The following is a 26,097-nucleotide window of genomic DNA, read 5'->3' on the forward strand; positions in this document are numbered from 1 at the left end:
ACTGCCTTAGTCCAGACTCTCAGGCATGATCCAAAGGTCCAGATTCTTGGGATGTGGTACCCCACAGCCCACATGAACATATCCCAAGACCATGCTGACCCTCCAAAGACTCCCCAGTAGTTTAACCATCCTTATCAGAGCTCCACCACACAGGCACTCCTATTTACAGTTTAACTCTTTGTGGACCTTGTGACAGCTAAACCAAATGGAATACACACAGACTTTGCAAAGAAACTTCTAAACCAGAGTTTATTTATTAGACAAAGCACAAAAGTTACAAATCCCACTCCATGTACTCTGTATTCTTTTCTTGTTCAACAGATGGCCCACGACAGCCACAGACTTGAGAAGATCTGGCCCTTGAAGTTCTAGTCTCTTTTGTCAGGTGACCTCAAAACCTGCCAGTTCAGCCTTGGGTTCCAAAGTGAGAAACTAATTCCTCTGGAGTCCACCAAACCTAACATACTAGGGTGGACACATTTGAATGAAAGACGATCAAGGTTGAAGACTCTTGCTGGCTTTCCCATTGCTAGCCCCTCTGTGAAATGAAAGGATTTATTCTAACACATCCTGGGTGTCCCAGCCGAGGATGTAGGCTACGCTGCAGAAGTGAAGATACAGTATAGGTTACAATCAAAATGAAATTCACAGAACAGAATGGAGTTTGTAGATAGCACGTTTCTGTATCAATTTGCCACAACAGATAAACTAGCTGCCGACCAGTCCTCCCAATCCTGGAGACAAAAAAACCTGTATGTGACTGGAGATGAGGACAGAGACAACTAAAGCAGCACTGAACACCAGCAATCTAATGTAGATCCTAACCATTTTTCCCCTTTGCTCTGGGATCTCTGAGGGCTGCAGTAACCCTCATGCAACAACAACAAGCAAGGAAAGAGTGCAGAGAAGTGGTTCAAAGGTGAAATCTGCCTGTGTTTTGGATGATCAGGAGAAAGGATCAGGCTGAAAAAGCATCCGTCATCTTGTCTAGCTGACAGCTTCATTTTGGCTGTGTTGAGCTGGGTACTATCTTTGGCTATACAAGCTTTTCAATTTTCTAAGCTGTCACTCAGCCAGAAATTTCAAATCCCAATGCCCACTAAGAGAGCAGGGAGCTACCATTTCACAAGCAACTCACAAGCTTACCAATAAGGTAGCCAGACTCTGTGGAATTCAGCATGGTTTCTGCCCCTGACCAGGGAGCCATGGGAGGGCAGCCACTGGCTCTACACAGCAGCCTCAGAGAAGGAATCTCAGGATTCATCTAGGCACCTTTCAAGCTCAGAAGTATTGCTGAGCTACTCAAGTTTTCCACACTGCTGATGTTACGAGGACCAGGAATTGATAACTTTGTAAAGAAAACTTCTTTCTTTCAATTATTTGTTTGTATGCACGTACATTAGTTTTTGAATCTTGCTTGATTAGGAAGACAATTAAAAACTTTGAACACATGTTTTCTGGAAAAATGTTTTCACTCTTCGTCCTAAAAGATTAATGTTGTTGAATGTTTATTTGTCTACCACACTCTACGCTAATGCATCTCTATGCTTCACAAATCCTGGTGTATGCTTTTAAATTAAGTAGTTTGAAACTGTATTTCTGTGCATCTGTAGGCTTCATCAATGAGCTTTGACAGTAATACACCTCAAAATGAAAAGAAATTAGAAATAAAAAACAGTATTTATGAAGGGCAGTGTTTTGTGAAGCATGCAGTGTACCACCCTGCAGCAGCACTCCTGGGAACAGGGGATGAAGGAGTGGACTGCATACAGGCCTCTCAGTTGTTCTCTGGAGCCTCAGCTTTCCTTTCACAAAGAAGTTAGTCTCTAGTTGTTATGGTTGCAAAGAAACCATGAAAACATGACCCAAGTGTCATTGATGCCTGTCTCAGTTTGCAAAGCGCCTCAAACAATTACTCTGAAGTGTCAACTGCTCCATTCATTTCCATGGCTTCTAATGATAGTACTTTAAAGGTCACTATTGTTAACTCATTCACTGCTCAAAGCATGGAAGAAAGCAGAGTATTAAGAGGATCTATATAATCTTCTCTTAGGCCATGTTAACCATACAAAATTATGTTAACCTAACTTTCATCAGCATACAGCCACCAGTTATAAAAATCACACTTGTGTCAGCAACATGCGTCTTCACCAGGAGCACTTGTACTGATTGTGTTGTCAGTGTGGGGCATTATGGGACAGCTCCTGAAGACCAGTAACAGTTGACATAAGAAACAATGTCTACGCTGACACTGCATAAACATAATTACATCAGCTATGACTCTACACTGCTTGGGGATGTGGTGTTACTAAATCAGCGCAGAGAGGCACTTACATTGGTGAGAGCCAAATTTAAGTGGAGACACTTCCACAGATAGGCCTAGTCTGCGCTACAGGGTTAGGTTGACATAAGCAGTTTTGCATTGACCTGAGTGACTAATCATTTTGGTTTAACGCCATGTGGCAGGAATGAAGGGAGAGATGCAGTTAGTTTCATTTTCTTGGAGAGATTCAGCTTTCCAAAGTTTGGTAAACGTTAGTGTGGGGTGTTGAAAGTTTTCTGCTGCTTGTTTGGAAAGTGCTGCAAAATAATTATTTCCAGCTCCGTCATCGTTAAAAATGACATCCTGAATTTATGGCAAGGTTAACTTTATGATACTTCACATCATAACAATCTTTTGTTTGCACAGCATGATGCTATGCTGCGTTTAAGGCTGGGATAGCACATCCATTCTTAACCGCCATTTTCAGTAATTTAATTTCTCCAGAGGTTTTAGACTGATTTGTTTGTTGTCACAGCTCAGAATATCTTTTGTTTGCAAAGTCTGATAAAAATCTGTTGAGCCATTTGAGTGCAAAATACACGGAGCCTATTCGGTATACATTATGACTCACACCTAAATGTTTGTTATGACTAATCCGTATTAGTCCAAATTATGTTAGGTTTTCAAAATTCTAAAATTTTCATTTATAATGCGATATATTTACACAAATCACACCAACATTTAGAGCTTTGCAAAGGACTATTTTTAAAAATAAATTAAAGTACTACCCCTTTACGTAGATTAAGATGTACTGATATTACTGATTTCAGAGTAGCAGCCGTGTTAGTCTGTATTCGCAAAAAGAATAGTACTTGTGGCACCTTAGAGACTAAAATTTATTAGAGCATAAGCTTTCGTGAGCTACAGCTCACTTCATCGGATGCATTTGGTGGAAAAAACAGAGGAGAGATTTATATACACACAGAGAACATGAAACAATGGGTTTATCATACACACTAAGGAGAGTGATCACTTAACATAAGCCATCACCAGCAGCGGGGGGGGGGGGGGGGGGAAAGGAGGAAAACCTTTCATGGTGACAAGCAAGGTAGGCTAATTCCAGCAGTTAACAAGAATATCAGAGGAACAGTGGGGGGTGGGGTGGGAGGGAGAAATACCATGGGGAAATAGTTTTACTTTGTGTAATGACTCATCCATTCCCAGTCTCTATTCAAGCCTAAGTTAATTGTATCCAGTTTGCAAATTAATTCCAATTCAGCAGTCTCTCGTTGGAGTCTGTTTTTGAAGCTTTTTTGTTAAAGTATAGCCACTCTTAGGTCTGTGATCGAGTGACCAGAGAGATTGAAGTGTTCTCCAACTGGTTTTTGAATGTTATAATTCTTGACGTCTGATTTGTGTCCATTCATTCTTTTACGTAGAGACTGTCCAGTTTGGCCAATGTACATGGCAGAGGGGCATTGCTGGCACATGATGATGGCATATATCACATTGGTAGATGCACAGGTGAACGAGCCTCTGATAGTGTGGCTGATGTGATTAGGCCCTATGATAGTATCCCCTGAATAGATATGTGGACAGAGTTGGCAACGGACTTTGTTGCAAGGATAGGTTCCTGGGTTAGTGGTTCTGTTGTGTGGTGTGTGGTTGCTGGTGAGTATTTGCTTCAGATTGGGGGGCTGTCTGTAAGCAAGGACTGGCCTGTCTCCCAAGATCTGTGACAGTGATGGGTCGTCCTTCAGGATAGGTTGTAGATCCTTGATGATGCGTTGGAGAGGTTTTAGTTGGTGGCTGAAGGTGATGGCTAGTGGCGTTCTGTTGTTTTCTTTGTTGGGCCTGTCCTGTAGTAGGTGACTTCTGGGTACTCTTCTGGCTCTGTCAATCTGTTTCTTCACTTCAGCAGGTGGGTATTGTAGTTGTAGGAATGCATGATAGAGATCTTGTAGGTGTTTGACTGTCTGGGGGATTGGAGCAAATGCGGTTATATCGTAGCGCTAGGCTGTAGACAATGGATCTTGTGGTATGATCTGGATGAAAGCTAGAGGCATGTAGGTAGGAATAGCGGTCAGTAGGTTTCCGATATAGGGTGGTGTTTATGTGACCATCGCTTATTAGCACCGTAGTGTCCAGGAAGTGGATCTCTTGTGTGGACTGGTCCAGGCTGAGGTTGATGGTGGGATGGAAATTGTTGAAATCATGGTGGAATTCCTCAAGAGCTTCTTTTCCAGGGGTCCAGATGATGAAGATGTCATCAATGTAGCACAAGTAGAGTAGGGGCATTAGGGGATGAGAGCTGAGGAAGCGTTGTTCTAAGTCAGCCATCAAAATGTTGGCATACTGTGGGGCCATGCGCGTACCCATCGCAGTGCCGCTGATTTGAAGGTATACATTGTCCCCAAATGTGAAATAGTTATGGGTCAGGACAAAGTCACAAAGTTCAGCCACCAGGTTAGCCGTGACAGTATCGGGGATAGTGTTCCTGACGGCTTGTAATCCATCTTTGTGTGGAATGTTGGTGTAGAGGGCTTCTACATCCATAGTGGCTAGGATGGTGTTTTTAGGAAGAACACCAACGGACTGTAGTTTCCTCAGGAAGTCAGTGGTGTCTCGAAGATATCTCGGAGTGCTGGTAACGAAGGGCCTGAGGAGGGAGTCTACATAGCCAGACAATCCTGCTGTCAGGTTGCCAATGCCTGAGATGATGGGGCATCCAGGATTTCCAGGTTTATGGATCTTGGGTAGCAGATAGAATACCCCAGGTCGGGGTTGTAGGGGTGTGTCTGTGCGGATTTGTTCTTGTGCTTTTTCAGGGAGTTTCTTGAGCAATATTACTGAAGTATTTATACAACTATAACAACAAAACCTGGCTATAAAGGTCTAGAAAAGCCACTATCACTTGGCAATAGCAAAGATATTTTTAAAAATGGCTACTTACCTGTACAGTAAATTTGAGATGTGTTACACTTATATAACTTCCGCTGTAGGTGTGTGTGCATGCCCAATGCGCTTGAGTTGGAGACTTTTGCCAGCAGTGCCAGCAGGGGGCACACATGTCCCACCACTCTTGTGCACAGAGCCTAGAGTATAAAGGGGTATAGCCTACACCTCTCTGTTTCTTAACAGCACCCTCCAACAAATATTAAAGTAGAGGGAAAGGTAGGAGGGACACAATGTATATGTACGAAACATCTCAAAAAATAGTTACTGTAGAGGTAAGTAACCACTCTTCTCCTTCAGATGACTATGCGCAAATACATTCTGTGTTAGGTGACCCACCAACAGTTTCCTTGCAGGTAGTGGGACTTAAAATTATTTGAAGGACTGCAACACAGACTTGCCAAAGATCACTTCTTCCCAGGACGATTTATTAATTGCATAGCATTTGGAAAAGGTTTGCACCATGCTGATGCTTTGCAAAGATCTACAATAGGTATGTTGGTCAAAAAGGCTGCCCAAGTGGAATGGGCGTCATTCTGGGGTAAGGACAGACCTTTGCTACAGCATAGCGAAGCTTGATACAGTCAGAAATCCAATGGGATAATATGCTGAGCTGTAATAGGCTGCCCTTTAATCCTTTCTGCATAGGCTAAAAATAAAGTCCAGGAGAAGAGCTGAAAGACTTTGTGCAGTCTAGGTGAAAGGATAGAGCCCTCCAGACACCCAAGGTATGACACTTTTCTTCAGCCTTGCTAGAAAGAACACTGGAAGATGGATAGTTTAATTGAGGTGGAATACCAAAGCAACCTTAGGCATAAAGTAAGGGTGCGGCCTAAGAGACCTTGTCTTTATAGAAAATCATGGAGAGGTGGGGGGGAGGGTCAGCTAGTAGTACCCTGAAGCTCTAACACCCTCCTTGCAAAGGTAATTGCTAATAGAAATGCTATTTTCATTTATAGCAATAATAAGGATTCTGTTGCCAAAGGTTCAAAAGGGGGAACCCATTAAAAGTTGCAAGACTAAATTCAGATTCCAGGGATCTACTGAATCAGACATAGAAAGTTAAACATGAGTAAGTCCCTTTACAAATCTTGATAGAAGATTGAAGAACTTGAAATCACCCGATTCCTGATGATGGTAATGAAATCTCACAGGCCTAAACAATGGTTCAAGGCTTCAATACATTTATATGGAGGGAAGACTCTTGTGATGTCCATAGTCCATGAGCCTAAAAAGTTGCCAAACCTGGGCAGCCTACCTCATGATGGATGCATCTGTTACAAGAGTCACTGTTGGCTCTGGTGGTAAGAGCCCGTTTGCAGATGTTCCTGGGATCTATCCACCAATTCAGGCCCTGCAGCACCTGTGCAGGTGAGCAAATCAGCATGTCCAGAGAGCATGTGCTTGGACAGTATACTGAGTGAAGCCAGGCCTGCAGACATCTGAAGTCTGGCTTGCTGAACACAGATGCCCCAGGCCATATGCCCCAAAAAACTGAAGGCAAGAATGCACTGCTGTTCGTGGGTCAGATTTGAGGTTTTCACACAGGAAGACTGAAACCTGTCCATTGGAAGGAAAACCCTCATGGGCACTGTGTCCAGCTCTGTTCCTATAAAATTAATTTGTTGTATTGACAGTAATGTCAGTTTCTCTATATTCAACTTTAGCCCCAGATGAGAACAGATCTCTAATAGGGATGCTGGTTTGTACATTTCCGTTTGACATTCCTTGCACTAATCAATCATCCAGGCAGGAAAATATGTGCACTCCAAAATGATGCATATGGGCCGTTCCTACTGTCATAAGCTTGGTGAACACCCTAAGTGCTGAGGACAGACCGATGGGTAGCACGGTGTATTGGCAGTGCATGTTCCTAACTACAAATCAAACACACTTCCTGTGGCTTGAATGTACTATCACATAAGTCACTGAAGAAATAAACTAGGTGAGGTAACCCCTCCTTTACTGTGCTGAACACCCATTCGTCAGACTAACCTTTGTAAAAGAGAAATGCCATAACAATATGGGGTTCACCCAGACCAATGAAGGATTGTGCCACTGCCTGTCACATAACCCCAAGTGCTTCTGTGGAGTGCAGCTTCGGATCAGAGCCCTCACACAAGCAGCATGTTCACAGTACAACAGCATCACCCTGACTTCACCAGCTTGGTTACTTCTTGCAGGGTGACATCAACAGTCCTTCCCATCCCCTTTGTAGTCTCCAGTACATCTCACTGGATCCTCACAAAAGTCATCAAGTTCGCTGCCTCTAAATAGACAGAATGCACACCAGCATGTTAGTTACTCAGGATTTTATCCTGTAGTTCAATATACAGCAGTGAAATAGTTTTGTAAAACTAAGACAAGTTTATCTACAGAAAAAACAATTACTCACCTTCTCATAACCATTGTTCTTTGAGATGTGTTAATGTCCATTCCAATTAGGTGTGTGCGTGTGCACGCGTGCATGGCAACCGAATTTTTTTCCCCCACAGCAGCATTCATCAGGTCAGCCTGGGCGCCCATTTGGGTCGCCCCTTCATGACTCTCAATCTAGAGCCCTGCTGACCCCGACACCCCTCCAGTTCCTTCTTGCCAGCTACTCCGACAGGGGTAGGAGGGGGATATTGGAATGGACATAACATCCTGAAGAACAAAAAAGTGAGTAACCGTTTTTTTCTGACAGTGCTTGTTCGTGTCCTTTCCAATTAGGTGACTTCCAAGCCTAAAGTTCTGAAGGCAGGGTCGGAGTTGACTACTGATTAGAGTACTGCTCTACCGAAGGTCACGTTGTCTCTGGCCTACCAAGTGATAGCATAATGCGCAGTGAACATGTGTATGAAGGGCCACGTCGCCACTCTGCATATTTCCTGGGTGGGAACCTGCGCCAAGAATGCCACTGAGGAAGCCTGCGTTCTGATGGAGTGTGCTGTGAGGAGGAGGAGCAGGCACCCCTGCCAAGTTGTAGCACACTCAGATGCAGGACATGAGCTACAATTAAATTTGTTGGGAGGAGACTGGGAGACCTTTCATCCTGTCTGCCACAGCTACAAAGAGTTTAATAGACTTCCGGAATGGCTTAATTCTCTCGACGTAGAAGGCTAGTACTCTGCGAACATCCAATGAGTCCAGCCTGTGCTCCCTGCTCTTTGAATGTAGTTTAGGATTGAACACTGGGAGGAAAACGTCCTGGTTGATGTGGAATTGGGAAACCACCTTCAACGCGGACCACATCCAGCTTTCCTCTTGAACCCTGTCCTAATAGAACACTGTGTAGGAAGGCTCTGATGTCAGGACCTTGACCTCAGACACCCTCCTGGAAATGCCACCAGAAATGCCACCTTGTACGAGAGAGAGAGCAGGGAGCATGTCACGAGTGGGAGAGAAGGAACTGCTGGAAGACTTCGGGGTATCCTTCACCTAAGGAGACAAAGAAACCACAAACTTTGGGTTCTGTGATAGACCCAGTCTAAAAAAAATTCCTGCATCTTGCCAGGGGGTTAGACTAGATGACCCTTGTGGTCCCTTGTAGCCCTATGATTCTAAAGACTGGTCAGCCATGCTGGAAGCATGACTGTGGTTAGACTACTTTGAACAAAAGACTAGTTTAAATTAGATTTTAGTCTTAGAATCCTGTTTTTACTTCTGCTTGTAACCATTTCTATCCCTATTTTTTCTACTTGGTATCATTGAAATCTAGGTGGTTCTTAGAGTGCTTGTTCATGTGCATTCCAATTAGGGGTGTGTGCTCGCGTGTGCATGCATGGAAGCTGGAAATCTTAACATAGCAGCATCCGTCAGGTCGGCCTGGGTGCCCCTGGAGTTGTGCCTTCTACATCGAGAGAATGAAGCCGTTCTGGCTTCTTTCTGCCAGTGATGGAACATCCCATAGCTCTTGCTTTAGCAAGTGCCTTCTTCTGTTACCTGTTATCTATAGTTATTGGTTGTTATAGTTAGTTTGTTGGGGTTCCCTCCCTTCAGATCACCGGAGCCATGGTATGCTGCGGTCCCTGGGGTTCAAAAAGTGTAAGGTCTGTGCTAAGCGCATGCCAAAAAGTGACGAACACACTGCATGTTTTAGTGGCTAGTTGAGGGTCACCAAAAGGACCGTTGCAGAATTTGCCGCAAGTTCTGCCCCAGAACTTTGAAAGAGAGGGAACAGCGGCTCAAAGTTCTGCTCGTGGAGGCAGCTCTTTGTCCCCATTCAGACCCGGGACCTGTGGAGCCCATGCCGAGCACCTCCTCGTTGGTACGGAGCGCCCCGGTGCCATCATCCAGGGAACCGGTGCCGAGAAAGGACTCTCTTCCTGAGTCTCGGCACTGTCATGGCTCCTCCCACGTCCATTCGGCGGCTAGGCACCAGTCTCGATTGCTGGTGCCTCAGAGGAAAAAGAAGCCAGAGACAGACTGTTCTCCCATGGCTAAATCTAAGGAGCCGGCGACTGAGACCCCAGCTGGGCCACAGCTCCATGTCGCCTGTGAGGTCCATGTTGACTCCTGCCCTAGAAGGGGGCCCCACCCCGCTCATCAGACCTCAGGAGTCAGCAGCTACAGCTCCCATCAACTCTGGAGGAGTTTAATGTGGCTCAGGACTTGTTGCGCCTCACAGTGCTGTTCTCACCTCCAAGAAGGGATGCACTACCGCCATGAATAGCACTGGTCCGCCCTACAGTACAGTCAAGAGGGAAACCAGCTATGATGTCCTGGCATTCACCTTCCCCACAGTGCCCTCTGATACCAGTCATTTGGAAACGAGAGCCCAGTCGGTCCCCTAGCTCCCGATGCTCAGTGTCTTGCAGTGCAGTGCCTCCGTGATCTTCCTTTTTGGAGACCGTGGAGTCAGAGTCGAACTCTTATCACTCCAGCACAACCAGGAGCAAGGGGTCTCCAGGTCATGGCGGGAGAGACTAGTTTACCCGGCACTGTGGCCCCTGCAGTGGCAGAACTTGGCGTAGTGACCTTTCTGGATGCCCTGGGCCTTCCATCAGAGCCAGGGACGGAGCCAAGAGTCACGCTGGGCAACATCGGTTGCCTCTGCTACTTTTGCTCTGCCTTCCGCCCCTCAGGGTCCTGCAGCCCTGGCGATCTCCCAGCCACCACAGCGAGCTATTGAGGAACCGCCGCCAGCTCAATTGGCACCAGCACCAATGACACCGATAGTGCTAACATCGGTGCCAAAGCCTACAGCCCCAGCATGGGTGTCCTCTGTCCCGGCACACATGGGAACAACACTGTCCGGGTCGACTCCAGCCTGGGATCCCCAGGAGTGGTGGAACGCTTTGGGTGCCGAGGGGAGGAAACAGCCACCCTTTATGGGCGCCTTCTTCCTCTTCCTTGCCAGATGAGGCATGGGCAGGCACCGCTTTAGCCCCAGTTCTGGAGGATAACAGGGTGTTGCAGCAGTTGCTGCGACGAGTTGCCCAGGGCCTGGGCATTCATGCGGAGGAGATAATCGAAGACAGATCCCATGGTGGACATCCTCGCACCATCTAGACCCACACGCTTTGGCCTCACTCTCATCAAAACTACATCTTGCACAACCAAAACTTTATGGCAGACCCCAGCCTCATTGTCCCCCACAGCTAAGTGCAATGAAAGGTACTCCTTTGTACCACTGAGCATCTGTATTCGCACCCGCTGTCCGATTCTCTGGTCGTGGACGCTGCTAACCAGCACAAGCAGCAGGGCTATCAAGGACCCTCCCCTAAGAACAGGGAAGTGAAAAGACTCAACCTTTTTGGTAGAAATGTCTATTCTACGGGCAGGTTGCAGCTACGCATTTCAAACCAGCAGGCTATTGTTAGCAGATACTACTATAATACATGTGGAGCAATGGAAAATTTGCAAAGCTGCAGCCACAACACTTCCGTGCTGAGTTCTCGGCCTTGGTTGAGGAAGGCAAGCTCATCTCCTGAGCTTCCCTGCAGGCGGCGCTAGATGGAGCTGATGCTGCCTCCAGGGTGATGGCTACAGGGGTGGCCAGGAGAAGGGGCTCTTGGCTCCAAGTTTCATGTCTGCCATACGAGATCCAGTAGACGAGTCAGGACCTCCCCTTTGAGGGTGACTGTTTTCTGAAAAGATGGATAAAAGGCTTCATAGCTTAAAAGACTCAAGAGCCACCCTCAAATCGCTAGGCCTCCATACTCCCGCCACGCAGCGGAAACATTTCGGACCACAACCTCCTCTGTGGTTCTATCAACAATGGAACCAGCAAGCCAGTTCCCGGAGGAGGAATAGGAATGGCAGGAAAAGGCCGCACCCGTCCTCAGGCCAGGGCTCTAGCCGATCCAAACAAGCTCCCTGGCCCCAAACTGACTTTTTGAAGGTCCAGTCGAGGATGGCGCACCAGAACAAGAATTGGATCTATCCTGCCTTACCTTTTCATCCTGACTATCCCCTTTCTACCGTGCATGGTCTCGTATCTCTTCGTACCACTGGATGCTCCGCACGGTAGAGAGGGGATACTCCATCCAATTCTGTGCCCTCCCACTCTTCCACTCCCCTTCCCCGTCCCTCTTCAGGTACCCCTCTCATGAGCAACTCCTTATACAAGAGGTTCACTCGCTACTTTTGCTAGGGGCAGTGGAAGAGGTTCCTCAAGAGCAGAAGGGCAAGGGTTTCTTTTTCCAGTATTCCCATGCCCTGAGACCTGAAAACTCAACAAGTTCATGAAGAAGCTCAAGCTTCGCATTGTGTCTTTGGCCTCCATCATCCCTTCATTGGATCCAGGAGACTGGTATGCCATCCTTGACTTGAAGGACATGTGTTTTCCCATAGCCTCTGCCCCACAGAAAATACCTCAGGTTTATGGTGAACAACCACCACTATCAGTTCACAGTCCTCCCATTTGGCCTGTCAGCAGAACCTAGAGAGCGTTTACCAAGTGCATGGCAGTCATGGCCGCATTCCTGAGCAGGCGGCAGGTACAGGTGTTCCCATACCTCGACGACTGGCTCATCAAGGGCCACTTCAGAGCTCAAGTGGAGGCACAGGTCGACTTCATAAAAGTGACATTGGACAATCTGGACCACCTTCTGAATATGGGGAAATCAACGCTGTCTCCAGTTCAGCAGATAGAATAGGAACTATTCAACCTTTTCGGTAGAAACGTCTATTCTACGGGCGGGTTGCAGCTCCGCATTTCAAACCAGCAGGCTATTGTTAGCAGATACTACACTATAGCAAGGAACTGCCTGAAACTTCTAGGACACATAGCAGCCTGTACCTATGTGGGGCAACATGCCAGGCTCAGACTTCGGCCTCTTCAGCTGTGGCTAGTGTCAGTGCATCGACCAGCCCGGGACAATTTGGACAGTTTGTAACCCTGCCCCAGCAAGTTCTCAACTCCCTCCTGTGGTGGCTCGACCTACAAGTACTATTTGCAGGGATCTCCTTCTCCAGCCATCAGCCGTCTCCGTCCCTAGTGACGGATGCATCAGCACCGGGCTGGGGAGCACTTCTGGGGGCCCTCAGGACTCAAGGCTTCTTGTCTGGGGCAGAGCTCGCTCTCCACATCAATCTCAGAAAGCTGAGCGCGTTGCGCCAGGCATGCCAGACTTTCCGTACCCACTTATCAGGGAAACGTGTATTGATAATGACATACAACACCATGGCGATGTTCTATATTAAACAGCGGTACACGCTCCTCCGCCCTGTGCCAGGAAGCCCTTGTGTTGTGGGACTTCTGCGTAAAGCATTCAATACACCTTCAAGCATTGTACCTCCCAGGGATACAGAACAAGTCGGACTCTCAGCAGGTCGTTCCATGACCACGAGTAGTCCTTACATCTGGATATCACAAACTCCATCTTCCATCAGTGGGGCTTTCCCCAGATAGTCTTGTTCGTCATATGGCACACAGGAAGCATTAGCAGTTTTTCTCCTTCCAGAGTCCCAGTCCAGGTTCCATTGCAAATGCATTTCCCCTCCCATGGGGAGACTACCTCCTTTACATGTTCCCACCCATTCCGCTCGTTCACAAGGTACTCTTTAAGGTATGGAGGGAACAAGCTTCGGGGACATTGATAGCTCCAGCCTGGCCCCACCAGCACTGGTACACATCACTCCTGCAAATGTTCATGGAAGCCCCAGTCACCTCGGCACTCTTCCTGGACCTGTTGACCCAACATCATGGTCATCTCCAGCACCCGAACCTTGAGTCACTACACCCGGTCAGACAAGTCCTCCTTGGCAGTAGAAAGCCCTCCACCAGGGTTACCTACCTAGCCAAGTGGAAGAGATTCTCAATCTGGTCGAAGCAACATGGTTCGTCACCCACTCTTGCCTCTATACCATGTATATTGGACTACCTTCTCCACCTTAAACAGCAGGGGCTGTCCATGTCTTCAATAAGGGTTCAACTTGGCCGCTATCTTGGCCTTCCATCCATGTGCTGAGAACCGGTTGGTCTTTGCCAACCCTACAGGTAGCTGTTTCCTCAAGGGTCTTGACAGGCTATACACATGTCCAACAGCCGGTCCCAGTCTGGGACCTCAATCTGGTCTTTTCCAGGTTGACGGGGCCGCCCTTTGAACCACTTGCGACATGGTCCCTGCTCTCTCTCTCTCGTACAAGGTGGCATTTCTGGCGGCGATAACCTCAGCCAGGAGGGTGTCCGAGCTCAAGGCCCTGACATCAGAGCCTTCCTACGCAGTATTCTATTAGGACAGGGTTCAACTCAGAACCATGGCCATGTCTACACTACAAACGCATGTCGAAACAAGTTCTAACTGCAGTGTTGTATGCTGATGTAACATTGCTTGTGCATGTGTATATTTGGCTTCGCGTGCTTGCCGTACACAAGCTCACCAGGAGTGCTTGTATCAATACAGAGCGCAGTGCCCCATGAGTAGGTATCCCACTGTGCTACTTGCCCCTATACAGTACACTGTCTTTTGGGGAATTTTGGCAATGAAACAATGTAGCTGAAACGAGTCATGGAGGGGTGACAGAGCATGGAGTCAATTCCCAGTTTGCAACCATCTCCATCCCATAATGTTATCTGCATCCCATCATTTTTGAATTTTTTTTTTCCAAAATCCCACAAACCTGCACAGCCATCCTCGCTCTCCACCATCTCCAACAGAAGCATGCACAGCTCCGCACTATTGTCATGAGCGTTGCAAACACAGGGCATATGATCCACGAGCATTTGCAGATCCACAAGAACCACCAAATGAGTGGGGAAACATGATGATTCCTTGGAGGACAGACTGCTGTGGGACATGAATACCAATTCAAGGCTGTTGGCGATATTCATGGAGCAGCTGCAGATGGAGCACCACTTCTGGCCCAAGAAACAAGCACTGACTGGTGGGATTGCATCATAATGCAGCTTTGGGATGACAAGCAGGGGCTGCAGAGCTTTCAAATGTGCAAGGCCATATTCTTGAATCTGTGCGCTGAGCTCATCCCAGCCCTCCAATGAAGGGACACCAAAATGAAAGCTGCATTGACAGTGGAGAAGCAAGTGGCAGATTTCCACAGTGTAATTGCAATGCCAGATTGCTACTAGTCAGTTAGGAATCAATTTGGGAGTCAGGAAATCCAGTGCAGGGGCCACTGTAATGAAAGCGTACAGGGCTCTCAATCATCTCCTGCTATGCAGAACTGAGACTCTTGGCAATATGAAGGACATAGCAGATGGATTTGCAGCAATGGGGTTCCCAAACTGCAGCGAAGCTAATGACTACTCACATCTCTCTATTTTGGCACAAGACCACCTTGCCACTAAGTACATCAACAGAAATGACTACTTTTTCTATGGTATGCAAGCACTGATGGATCACTGGGGATGTTTACTGACATCAATGTGCGCTGGTCAGGGAAGGTGCACGTAAGTGTATCTTTAAGAACACAAGACTGTTTAGAAAGCTGCTAGCAAGGACTTTCCTTCCCAACTGGCAGATTACCATGGGAAATGCTAAAATGCCAATAGTGATCATAGGCGACCCAGCCTACCAGTTTCACTCATTTTGGTAATTTATTTCAAAATACCCATCAGCAAGTAGATTATGGACTGCACAGAAGCCTTACGTTTAAGGAGCACTCAAAATCCTAAATATTATTTTTAAAAGGTATTCATTATTAAACCAAGGATTTGTATAATTATTTGGGAGTCAGGATCTCTCTCACTCACTCTCACCCACTCTCATGCACACCCTTTTTGATCAGGAGAAAAAAATCTTGCACCGTTCCGTTTGGTGCGCCTCCTCCAGACGCCTGGGACAAGAGCTGTGGGGACTGCACATTGACATGATCTTATAGCAGTTTCTGCAAGGTTTAAAGCCTTGGGATCGAGGCATGCCACAAACTCAAAGGGGGAACAGGAATGCTGTGGCGGGGGAAGAAAAACCCCACCTCTACACCAATAACTGTTAAACTATATACACAAAATTACTAGGAGAACTAGGGGAGAACTTGCAAGAGTAAGCCACTGCAGTTCTAACAACTGTCACTGGTGGTAAGAAGGAACTGAGGAGGCGCCGGGTCAGCAGGGTCATATATTCACCACCATGGAAGTGCCAAACCAGGGGGCTCCACAGCTGACCAGACAGCTGCTGCTAAGGGAAAAATTTTCCAACGACCGTGCACACGGTGTGCACACACCTAACTGGAATCGACATGAGCAATCACTCGAAGTAGTAGTTAAAATCCATGGAAATGATGTACATGAAGTGCCTAGCTTGAGTGTTTGTATGTGACCTGAATAAAACATACAATTTCAAGCTTCACATACCAATATAAAATTGTATAACAGTAAAACCTCATTAAGCCACACATTTTATAATACTGTAATAAGTGACCAACCCTACCACCTAGCAAAAATTTCAGAGACGTGATTAAAATATTCTTCTATTTCTGGAAAATCTTTATTTTGTGAAAATAAGCATTTACAGTACTAGCTCATGAAGTACAATGAACCATACTTTTCAAAATAAATCACAGAAAACTGATGTACTAACTTACTTTTTAAATAACTGTTCACTTACTAATTTGCAAAATTCACCAACAGGTCTCCCACAGTGTAATTTAGAGTGAGGTACTATTTTACTAGTATTCTTCCTATTTTAAAAGGAAGAGGAAATCATGTAATAAAATCAAACAATTTGAAAAGAGAGAAAGGGTGAAAACTAGAGTTCAGCAAAAGCCAACCATTTCTGAGCAGCAGTATTTGAGCAGCCTCTAGTGGGAGCCTGGGAAAACACAAGTTGTTTACTTGCTTGAAAAACAGGGATATATGTTTTAATCCCAATTAGAGCTCTCTAGAGGACAACAATTCAGTTTTACAGCAACTTTCACGGTTTTGAAATTTGTATACATTCCACATTGGAAGAAAACAAAACATTTTGACTATTTCCACAAAAACATAATTGGGAGAAGAACTCTATAGCTGAGTGATTAGGGCACTGGTCTGGGATTAGAGCTTGCTGGGAATTTTTCAACACTACTCTACCTTTCTGAGGAGACAAGCTTCAGAGGAGAGAGAATAGGTGAACTTTTAACAGAACTAGAAACTCCAAGAACAGGTCTGCAGGATCACAAACTCTTGCCTTGCCAATTCTTCAATACCCTGAAAGCCAAAAGAATTTGAAGGAAGGCATGAAGGAGCTTTTTCTTCAGTGTAAATGAAGTTATTTACCACCTTAGAATGAGCAGCTGTATTTAGGCAGCACTGAATATAGGTTCAGGATAGGTTCCTGTGGCACTATAGTATGTGTTGGGAGTTTGAAAGGAGACTCCTGTTACATTTAAATCAGTCTAAGAACCAAGACTTCAAGGTTAACGAGGAGGTGATTATTGCCATGGCCTAATCCTTCACAATCGTTTTTGCCATCTTGACTCTCACGTGGGAAAGGCATAAAGGGGACATTTTAGCCCATGTCTGAGATAAATGAAACATACCCTATGTTTTTAAGCATCTCTTCATGTAGTACCTATTTTGGTTTTCCAACTGGACTCAGATGCAAATATGTTCATCAATTGACTTTCAATATGACCTCTGATGCAGTAAGAGGCTAGGGGAACAAAACTACATTTCCAGTCATAAGCATGTCATACTGACTCAGTTAACTGTGAATTTTCTTTTTGGTGTAGAGCACTGAAGAGTAAAGTGAAATTTTCTGCCCAGAAAATGAATACGGCTACTTCCCTAAGTAGTGCTGATGGTTTTCTGCCTTCCTAACAGCTATGAATATACCAAGCTTCTGAAAAAGAATGTTAGAAATGTATAAGTGAGCCTGATGGTCCACAGCATGAGATAGGTTATAATTAAGGCTAAGATTATGTCATGAATATTTTTACTAAAAGTCAGGGACAGGTCACAGGCTTCATGAATTTTTCTTTATTGCCCATGACTTTTACTAAAAATATCCATGATAAAATGGGATGGGACTGGGCAGCTGTGAGCTCTGGGGCCCTCATCACCTGTGGGGGCTCACAGCTCCAGGGTCCCCGTCCCCCTCCCAGCAGCAGGGAGCTGTGGGAATCCCCCTGCTACGGTGGCCGGGGACCCCTTCCCACCAACTCATGGTACCAGGGAGCTGCGGCATACCCTACCCCCATGGTGGCAGGGAGCTGCCAGATACCGCCACTGTCCATGGCAACTGGGAGCTTGGGGGCCCACTGCCTCAGGCGGCGGGGGTACCTCACAGCTCCCTGCCACTGCAGGTAGACCCTACAGCTCCCAGCAGCCGAGGCTGAAGTTACAGAGGTCTTTGGAAGTCAGATTCCATGACTTCCAGAACCTCCATGACAAAATCATAGCCTTAGTTATAATCCATGTGTCCTCTCCAAGTCCCATCCCTCTGTACTGACTGACAAGCTTCTCTGAACTTATCAGGTAGCTGTTAAACATTCAGAACAAATTCACCAAGATGCTACTACAAAATCTGGATCAAGATCTCCATCTACTGATTCACTGCAATTGCTGGCTGGAACCAAAGAAAGAACTGTGCTGGGTATCCACACAAGACCCATTAGCCCAGGAGTAGAATTCTGTTTTATATCTTAACAGAGGTGTTCTATCACTTGACAAATCAGACACTATCTTCTTCCCTCTCTCTTCTGAAATAAAGAACGTCTTAAATGCCAATTTAAATGCAGAGTTTTCAAAGGGCTGTAATTAGCTCATCCTCTTGTTTGCTCAAAGCCTTGTTTCTGACAGCCGTTAATGTTGGCTGCTGGGCCCTGTATAACATGATGAAAGGAATACACTCTCCCCTTGTCTGATAACTTTCTCGCAGGGAGAGGTGATGGGTATTCACAAACAACGCAAGTAGAAGATATAAAAGTCCAAATGTGAAGTACTCTTGGGGGGCAGGTGGGGGGGAAGAGAGAGAGAAAGAAAAATAAATGTAGGGCTGGAAAGGACCTTGGAGAAGTCATTCAGTGCAGCCCCCTGTGCTGAAGCAGAACCAAGTAGAGCTAGACTATATTTGACTGGTGTTCATCCACCCTGTTCTTAAAAGCTTCCATTAATAGGGATTCCACAGCTCTCTTGGAGACCTACTTCAGAGCTTAACTACCCCTATAGTTAGAAAGCTTTCCCTAATATCTAACCTAATCAGCAGCAGGGGAGATTTAAGCAGATTTCTTCTTGTCCTACCTTTAGTGGACATGGAGAACAATTGATCACCATCCTCTTTGTAACAGTCCTTAACATATTTGAAGACTTATGTCCCCTCTCGGTCTTCTTTCTGAAGATAAACATGCCCTGTTTTTCTCTTTCCTCATAGCGCAGGTGTTCTAAATCTTTTATCATTTTTGTTGCTCTCCTCTGGACTCTCTCCAATTTGTTCTCATCTTTAATAATGTGTGGCACTCAGAACTGGACACAGTACTCCAACTAAAAGAAAAGGAGTACTTGTGGCACCCTAGAGACTAACAAATTTATTAGAGCATAAGCTTTCGTGAGCTACAGCTCACTTCATCGGATGCTGAGGCCTCACCAGTGCCAAGTAGAGAGGGACAATCATCTCCTGTATCTTACATGACACTTTTGTTAATACACCCCAAAATATTAGCTTTTTTGCAACTGAATCATTGCTTACTCATTCAAAATGTGATCCACTATAACCTTCAGATTATTTTCAGCAGTACTAATGTCTAGTGAATTATTCCCTATTTTGTAGTAGTGCATTTGATTTTTCCTTCCCACCTGAAGAACTTTGCAGTTGTCATTGAATTTCATCTTGTTGATTTCTGACCAAATTCTCCAATTTGTCAAGGTTGTTTTGAATTCTAATCCTGTCCTCAAGTCCTTGCAAGCTCAGACAGCTCAGGGTCACCTGCAAATTTTATGAGCACACTCTCCACTCCATTATCCAAGTCATTAATGAAAATATTGACTAGTACTGGATGCAGGACTGATCTCTGTGGGAATCCATGAGATATACCCTCCCAGTTGGACAGCAAACCATTGATAACTACTCTTTGAGAACAATCTTTCATAGAATATCAGGGTTGGAAGGTACCTTAGGAGGTCATCTAGTCAAACCTCCTGCTCAAAGCAGGACCAATCCCCAACTAAAGCATCCCAGCCAGGGCTTTGTCAAGCCTGACCTTAAAAACTTAAGGAAGGAGATTCCACCACCTCCATAGGTAACGCATTCCGGTGATTCACCACCCTCCTAGTGAAACAGTGTTTCCTAATATCCAACCTAAACCTCCCCCACTGCAACTTGAGACCATTACTCCTCGTTCTGTCATCTGCTACCACTGAGAACAGTCTACATCAATCCTCTTTGGAACCCCCTTTCAGGTAGTTGAAAGCAGCTATCAAATCCCCCCTCATTCTTCTCTTCCGCAGACTAAACAATCCCAGTTCCCTCAGCCTCGCCTCACAAGTCATGTGTTCCAGTCCCCTAATCATTTTTGTTGCCCTCCGCTGGATGTTTTCCAATTTTTCCACATACTTCTTGAAGGGGGGGCTAAAACTGGACACAGTACTCCAGATGAGGCCTCACCAATGTCGAATAGAGGGGAATGATCACGTACCTCGATCCACTGACAATGCCCCTACTTATACATCCCAAAATGCCATTGGCCTTCTTGGCAACAACGGCACACTGTTGACTCTCATCCAGCTTCTCGTCCACTGAAACCCTTCTTGTTACTCTTAACATCTCTTGCTAGCTGCAACTCCAAGAGTTATTTGGCCTTCCTGATTTCACTCCTGCATGCCCGAGCAATATTTTTATACTCTTCCCTGGTCATTTCTCCAATCTTCCACTAATTGTAAGCTTCTTTTTTGTGTTTAAGATCAGCTAGGATTTCATTGTTAAGCCAAGCAGGTCGCCTGCCATATTTACTATTCTTTCTACACATCGGGATTGTTTGTCCCTGTAACCTCAATAAGGATTCTTTAAAATACAACCAGCTCTCCTGGACTCCTTTCCCCATCATGTTATTCTCCCAAGGGATCCTGCCCATCAGACCCCACCTAGTTATCAAAGTCTGCTTTTCTGAAGTCCAGGGTCCATATTCTGCTGCTCTCCTTTCTTCCCTGTGTCAGGATCCTGAACTCGACCATCTCATGGTCACTGCCTCCCAGGTTCCCATCCACTTTTGCTTCCTCTACTAATTCTTCCCTGTTTGTGAGCAGCAGGTCAAGAAGAGCTCTGCCCCAGTTGGTTCCTCCAGCACTTGCACCAGGACATTGTCCCCTACACTTTCCAAAATCTTCCTGGATTGTCTGTGCACTGCTGTATTGCTCTCCCAGCAGATATCAGGGTGATTCAAGTCTCCCATGAGAACCAGGACCTGTGATCTAGTAACTTCCGTTAGTTGCCGGAAGAAAGCCTCCTCCACCTCATCCCCCTGATCCAGTGGTCTATAGCAGACTCCCACCACGACATCACCCTTGTTGCTCACGATTCTAAACTTAATCCAGAGACACTCAGGTTTTTCTGCAGTTTCATAACGGAGCTCTGAGCAGTCATACTGCTCTTACATACAATGCAACTCCCCCACCTTTTCTGCCCTGCCTGTCCTTCCTGAACAGTTTATATCCATCCATGACAGTAATCCAGTCATGTGAGTTATCCCACCAAGTCTCCGTTATTCCAATCACATCATAATTCCTTGACTGTGCCAAGACTTCCAGTTCTCCCTGCTTGTTTCCCAGGCTTCTGGCATTTGAGTATAGGCACTTGAAATAACGTGCTGTTTGTCCTGCTTTCTTAGTATGAGGCAGGAGCCCTTCCCTTTTGCATTCTCCTGCTCGTGCTTCCTTCCGGTATCCCACATCTCCACTTACGTCAGGGCTTTGGTCTTCTTCCCCCGGTGAACCTAGTTTAAAGCCCTCCTTACGAGGTTAGCCAGCTTGCTTCCAAAGATGCTCTTCCCTCTCTTCGTTAGGTGGAGCCCATCTCTGCCTAGCACTCCTCCTTCTTGGAGCACCATCTCATGGTCAAAGAATCCAAAGCCTTCTCTCCACCACCACCTGCGTAGCCATTCGTTGACTTCCACAATTCAACGGTCTCTACCCAGGTCTTTTCCTTCTACAGGGAGGATGGACGAAAACACCACTTGCGCCTCAAACTCCTTTATCCTTCTTCCCAGAGCCATGTAGTCTGCAGCGATCCGCTCAAAGTCATTCTTGGCAGTATCACTGGTGCCCACGTGGAGAAGCAGGAAGGGGTAGCAATCCGAGGGCTTGAGGAATCTCAGCAGTCTCTCCGTCACATCGTGAATCCTAGCTCCTGGCAAGCAGCAGACTTCTCAGTTTTCCCGGTCGGGGCGACAGATAGATGTCCCCCTAAGAAGAGAGTCCCCGACCACTACCACCACCCGCCGCCTCCTCTTCTTTCAAACAGTTGTGCACCTTCCTTACAGTAATTTTACCTAGATCACATTTTCCTAAATTGCTGAGGAGAATGTGATGTGGGACTGTGCCAAAAGCATTACTAAAAATCAAGATAGATCACATCTACTCCTTCCCTGATTTACGAGGCCAGTAACCCCGCCAAAGAAGGAAATCAGGTTGGTTTGGCATGATTTGTTCTTGACAAATCCATGCTGGCTATTCTTTATAACTAGAGATACGATTTAGTCATGAATTCCATGACTTTACTAGACCTCTGACTTCGGCTTCAGCTACCAGGAATGGGGGCGGAGCTGTGGCTGTGCACCCCCAACCAATGTGTTCTGCTGGGGCTGTGTGCCCCCAATCCACAGCTTTGGACAGAGCCTGAGCTGTGCACACCCCCACGTGGCGGTGGGGATCCCAGTCCTCTCTAAGGGGCTCCAGTTGTCATTCGTTCCCCACATCCTCTCTCCCCCCCATTATTTTTAATAAAAGTCAGACAGATCACGGCTCCAATGTATTTTTATTACCTGTAACCTGTTCGTGACTTTTACTAAAAATAACCATGACAAAATCTTAACCTTGCTTATAACCCTCTTGTCCTTCAGGTACTTACAAAATAAATTTGTTCCACTATCTTTCCAAAGATCAAGTATCAAGTTAAACTGACTGACCTATAATTTCCCAGGTCCTCTTCATTGCCCTTTTTAAAGATAAGTGCTATGATTGTCCTTCTCCAGTCCTCTAGGACCTTACCCATCCTCCACGAATTACCAAAAATAATTGCTAGTGGTTCCAAGTTTGCTTCAGCTAGTTCCTTAAGTACCCTAGGATGAATTTCATCAGGCCCTGAAAATCTGAATGCATCTAAACATTCTTTAACCTGTTCTTTTCCTATTTTGACTGGTGTTCCTTCTCCCTTATTAATATTGTATTGTATATCCGGTCACCATTAACCCTTTTTTGGGAAAACTGATGCAAAATAGGCATTGAACACCTCATCCTTCTTGATGTCACCAGTTATTAGCTCTTTCCCCACTGCACTTTCCTTCATTTTCCTCTTGCTCCTTATGTATATATAGAACCTCTTCTTATTGTGTTCATGTCCCTTGCTAGGAATAAATCATTTTATCGTTTAGCTTTTCTGATTTTGTCCTTATATGCTTGTGCTATTCTTTTATAATTAGCCTTAGCAATTCATCCGTGTTTCCACTTTTTGATTTTCAGGTCATTAAAGAGCTCCTGGTAGAGCCTGTAATGCTGTGCATAACAAAGATGACCATTTGTATCATTGTTGCTACCACTGTTATACAATGCTTGTACAATGTCATGTAAGGTGTCAATTGAAAGTATGATTATCCTGTTTATATGCATGCATCATCTCTATCTGAAGAGATGAATATTGGCTATGTGTTGTATTCCTGGGTGACAACCCCAGGCAGAATTTACATTCGGGCTAGTCAGCTACCTGTTGGCCTATCAAGGACACTCCACTCTCACAATGGACCGTTGAAGAAACTCATCCTGTTCAGCTAGCTCTTCCTGAGGATGCCTCAGACAGCAAACAAGCAATGGCCACCCCGTGATTCAGCAAAACATGTAAGGGTATGTGATGTGCTCATGTGACCATGAACTTGATCTTGGGCCAGTAACTTTCCACATACAGGAGCTGTGGGCTTTGCTTGGGACAATAAATTTCCATGCACATGGCAAAGCATATAAAAAGACCTCTGAGACATCTCCATGTTGCTTCTTCCCTGGTCTAATTCTCTGGACTGAATTTACAACTAAAAGGAGAATCTTGAACTACGGATTGAGTACCTTTCAATCTTTTGGAAGTTAGAGAGACTTTTGCAAGCAGGCAGTCTATTCCATCACTGCTGCAAACCTGATAAGGACTTTGTAATCATTTGTATGTATATGATCTATCAAATACAACTGTTATATTAATAAATCTTTAGTTAGTTACTAAGAATTGACTGACAGTTTGATATTTGGATAAAATCTGAGATCTGGGGATATGTGTCTGATCCTTTGGGATTAGAAAGATCATCACATATAGTGAAATAGATTTTTAATAACCTCTCAGTATATTAGATTTGGTTGTCCGGATCAGAGCCAAGGGCTGGAATGCCCAAAGGGGACTGTTTGGCTTCAGGTTAACTAGTGTGCTGGAGAAGCTCTTTTGTTATTTGCTTGGTGAATCAACTTAAAGTAAATCACCAGCTTTGGGGATGGTCTGCCTTATTACTTGCAATCTGCCCTGAGTGTAGCATTCTCAGTGTAGCCCATCTGAGGCACCTCGTCACAGAGCCATACTGGCCTCCTACGATTCTTCCTTTAATTCCTTTGCATCGGAATAGGTTGCAGTTGTATGTTTAATACCGTCTCCTTGAGAAATTGCCAGCTCTCCTGAATTCCTTCATCCCTTCTTCACAGGGGACTTGACCTGCTAAGTCCCTCAGTTTGTTTAAATCTGCTTTTTTGAAGTGCATTTTCCTTACTCCGCTGCTCTTATGCCTTCCTTTCCTTACAATCATGAAATCCACATAATTTCATAATCACTTTTACCCAAATGCTTATTGTAGCAGAAGCTAAAGAATCAATGGGTGACACTTCCTGATTATATTTTCAGCGAATCTCCAGGACATTATTTGTATACTTTGAAATTTTGGAAGATAATGCTGTAATGGACTGCATTTGCACCAAGAATACCGATTTCATTATGGGCTGCATGCCAGTTTCTCTTTGCACTACAAAAAAAAAAATCTTGTGCCCTTATCAAAATCTGCCTCTCCACAGAACTGGTTCCATAATTCTCACAGGTAGGATATGGATTATTTTACCCTTTGTCTTCTGATGCTACCAAGATCTTGCTGATGGTTTGGTTTATTTTAGTTTATTTTGAGAAAAGGGTAAACTTGTCCCTAGGACAATGAGTGAGTTCAATAGTACATCTAAGCTTGCCAGAATTCTATTTTTTTTTAAAATAATTCTGATGGATAGTATTGATGTTTCTTTAAGCATATTTTCCAACTTTTATCAATTTACAACTGCACAAAGTTATGGCTTTAAAGGATTTTCTTCCCTATTTTCATCTATTTACATTTTCACAGTTGCAGGAAATTATGGGGGGGAGGGGAATCAGACAATTTAATGACTGTAAATGTTAAGATTTAAAAAGGTAGAAGATTTATAACTGTTCACACACACATTGTCAACACATCAAAATATACCAAATAAATATCTTTAAACTTTAATAAGTTCCCAATCAGCATTCTTACTTTGCCTATCTGTAAATTTAGACTATCACTGGAAATATTTTGTCAGTTTGTGTGTATGGTGAAATTAACATTTACTGCCATTTACCAACAAAAACCTAATCCATCAAAGTCTAACGTAGACTTCTTTGATCATCTCAAGCACCCATTTGCTGAGGTGGTTCACTCTCAGATGGGGGTGCACCCTGAAATACCTCTCAGAGGGATGGAATCAGCTTAGAACTGAGAAACTAAAAACAAAAACACAAGTTGGAGTTGGATTGTTTTCTAAAGAATCCCAGCCTTGGTCTTCCATCTCTCAAAACAGAACGGTCTCCTCCTAATTTGTGATCTCAATACTGGAACCTGGATGATCAAATTCTTCAAAGGGAACACCTGCTGAGATGAGATAATCTGAAGTCTCTCTCTCCCTGGAATAAGGGAGGGACTTATTCTCATCTAAAGATTCAATGACTGCTTTGTCTGTATGCTCACTTTACCAAAAAAAGTATACTTCAGGCACATCTTTGAAAGTTATGAATAACAGCAAATCAGTCAGGTGCAGCATTAGCCCTGAAAAAGCTGCTAAGAAAATTAGTTTAAAATAGATTTTATTTATTTTTTAATATTTGAGCATTCTCACAATTGTCTCCTAGATGAGGACAGACCTGCACAAGAAGAGATTGCAGCCAGTACTCAGCACTGAGGCTGTTGTATCCAAGTTTAGTCTGTTCAATGATTTCACTATCTTGTCCATGTGTTTGGCAGGAATACTCCCTCAGCTGGTATGATTAGGCCTTTTATTAATGAAG

General features: G+C 45.0%; 1 protein-coding gene across 4 annotated transcripts in view; it reads right to left on the bottom strand.

The window, feature by feature from the left end:
- The window catches only part of DTNBP1 (dystrobrevin binding protein 1), a 193,562-nt gene that overhangs the window by 128,229 nt on the left and 39,236 nt on the right, over positions 1–26,097 (bottom strand). The window lies entirely within an intron of this gene.

Source organism: Dermochelys coriacea, chromosome 2 (genome assembly GCF_009764565.3).
Source record: "Dermochelys coriacea isolate rDerCor1 chromosome 2, rDerCor1.pri.v4, whole genome shotgun sequence".
Taxonomy (NCBI): domain Eukaryota; kingdom Metazoa; phylum Chordata; order Testudines; family Dermochelyidae; genus Dermochelys; species Dermochelys coriacea.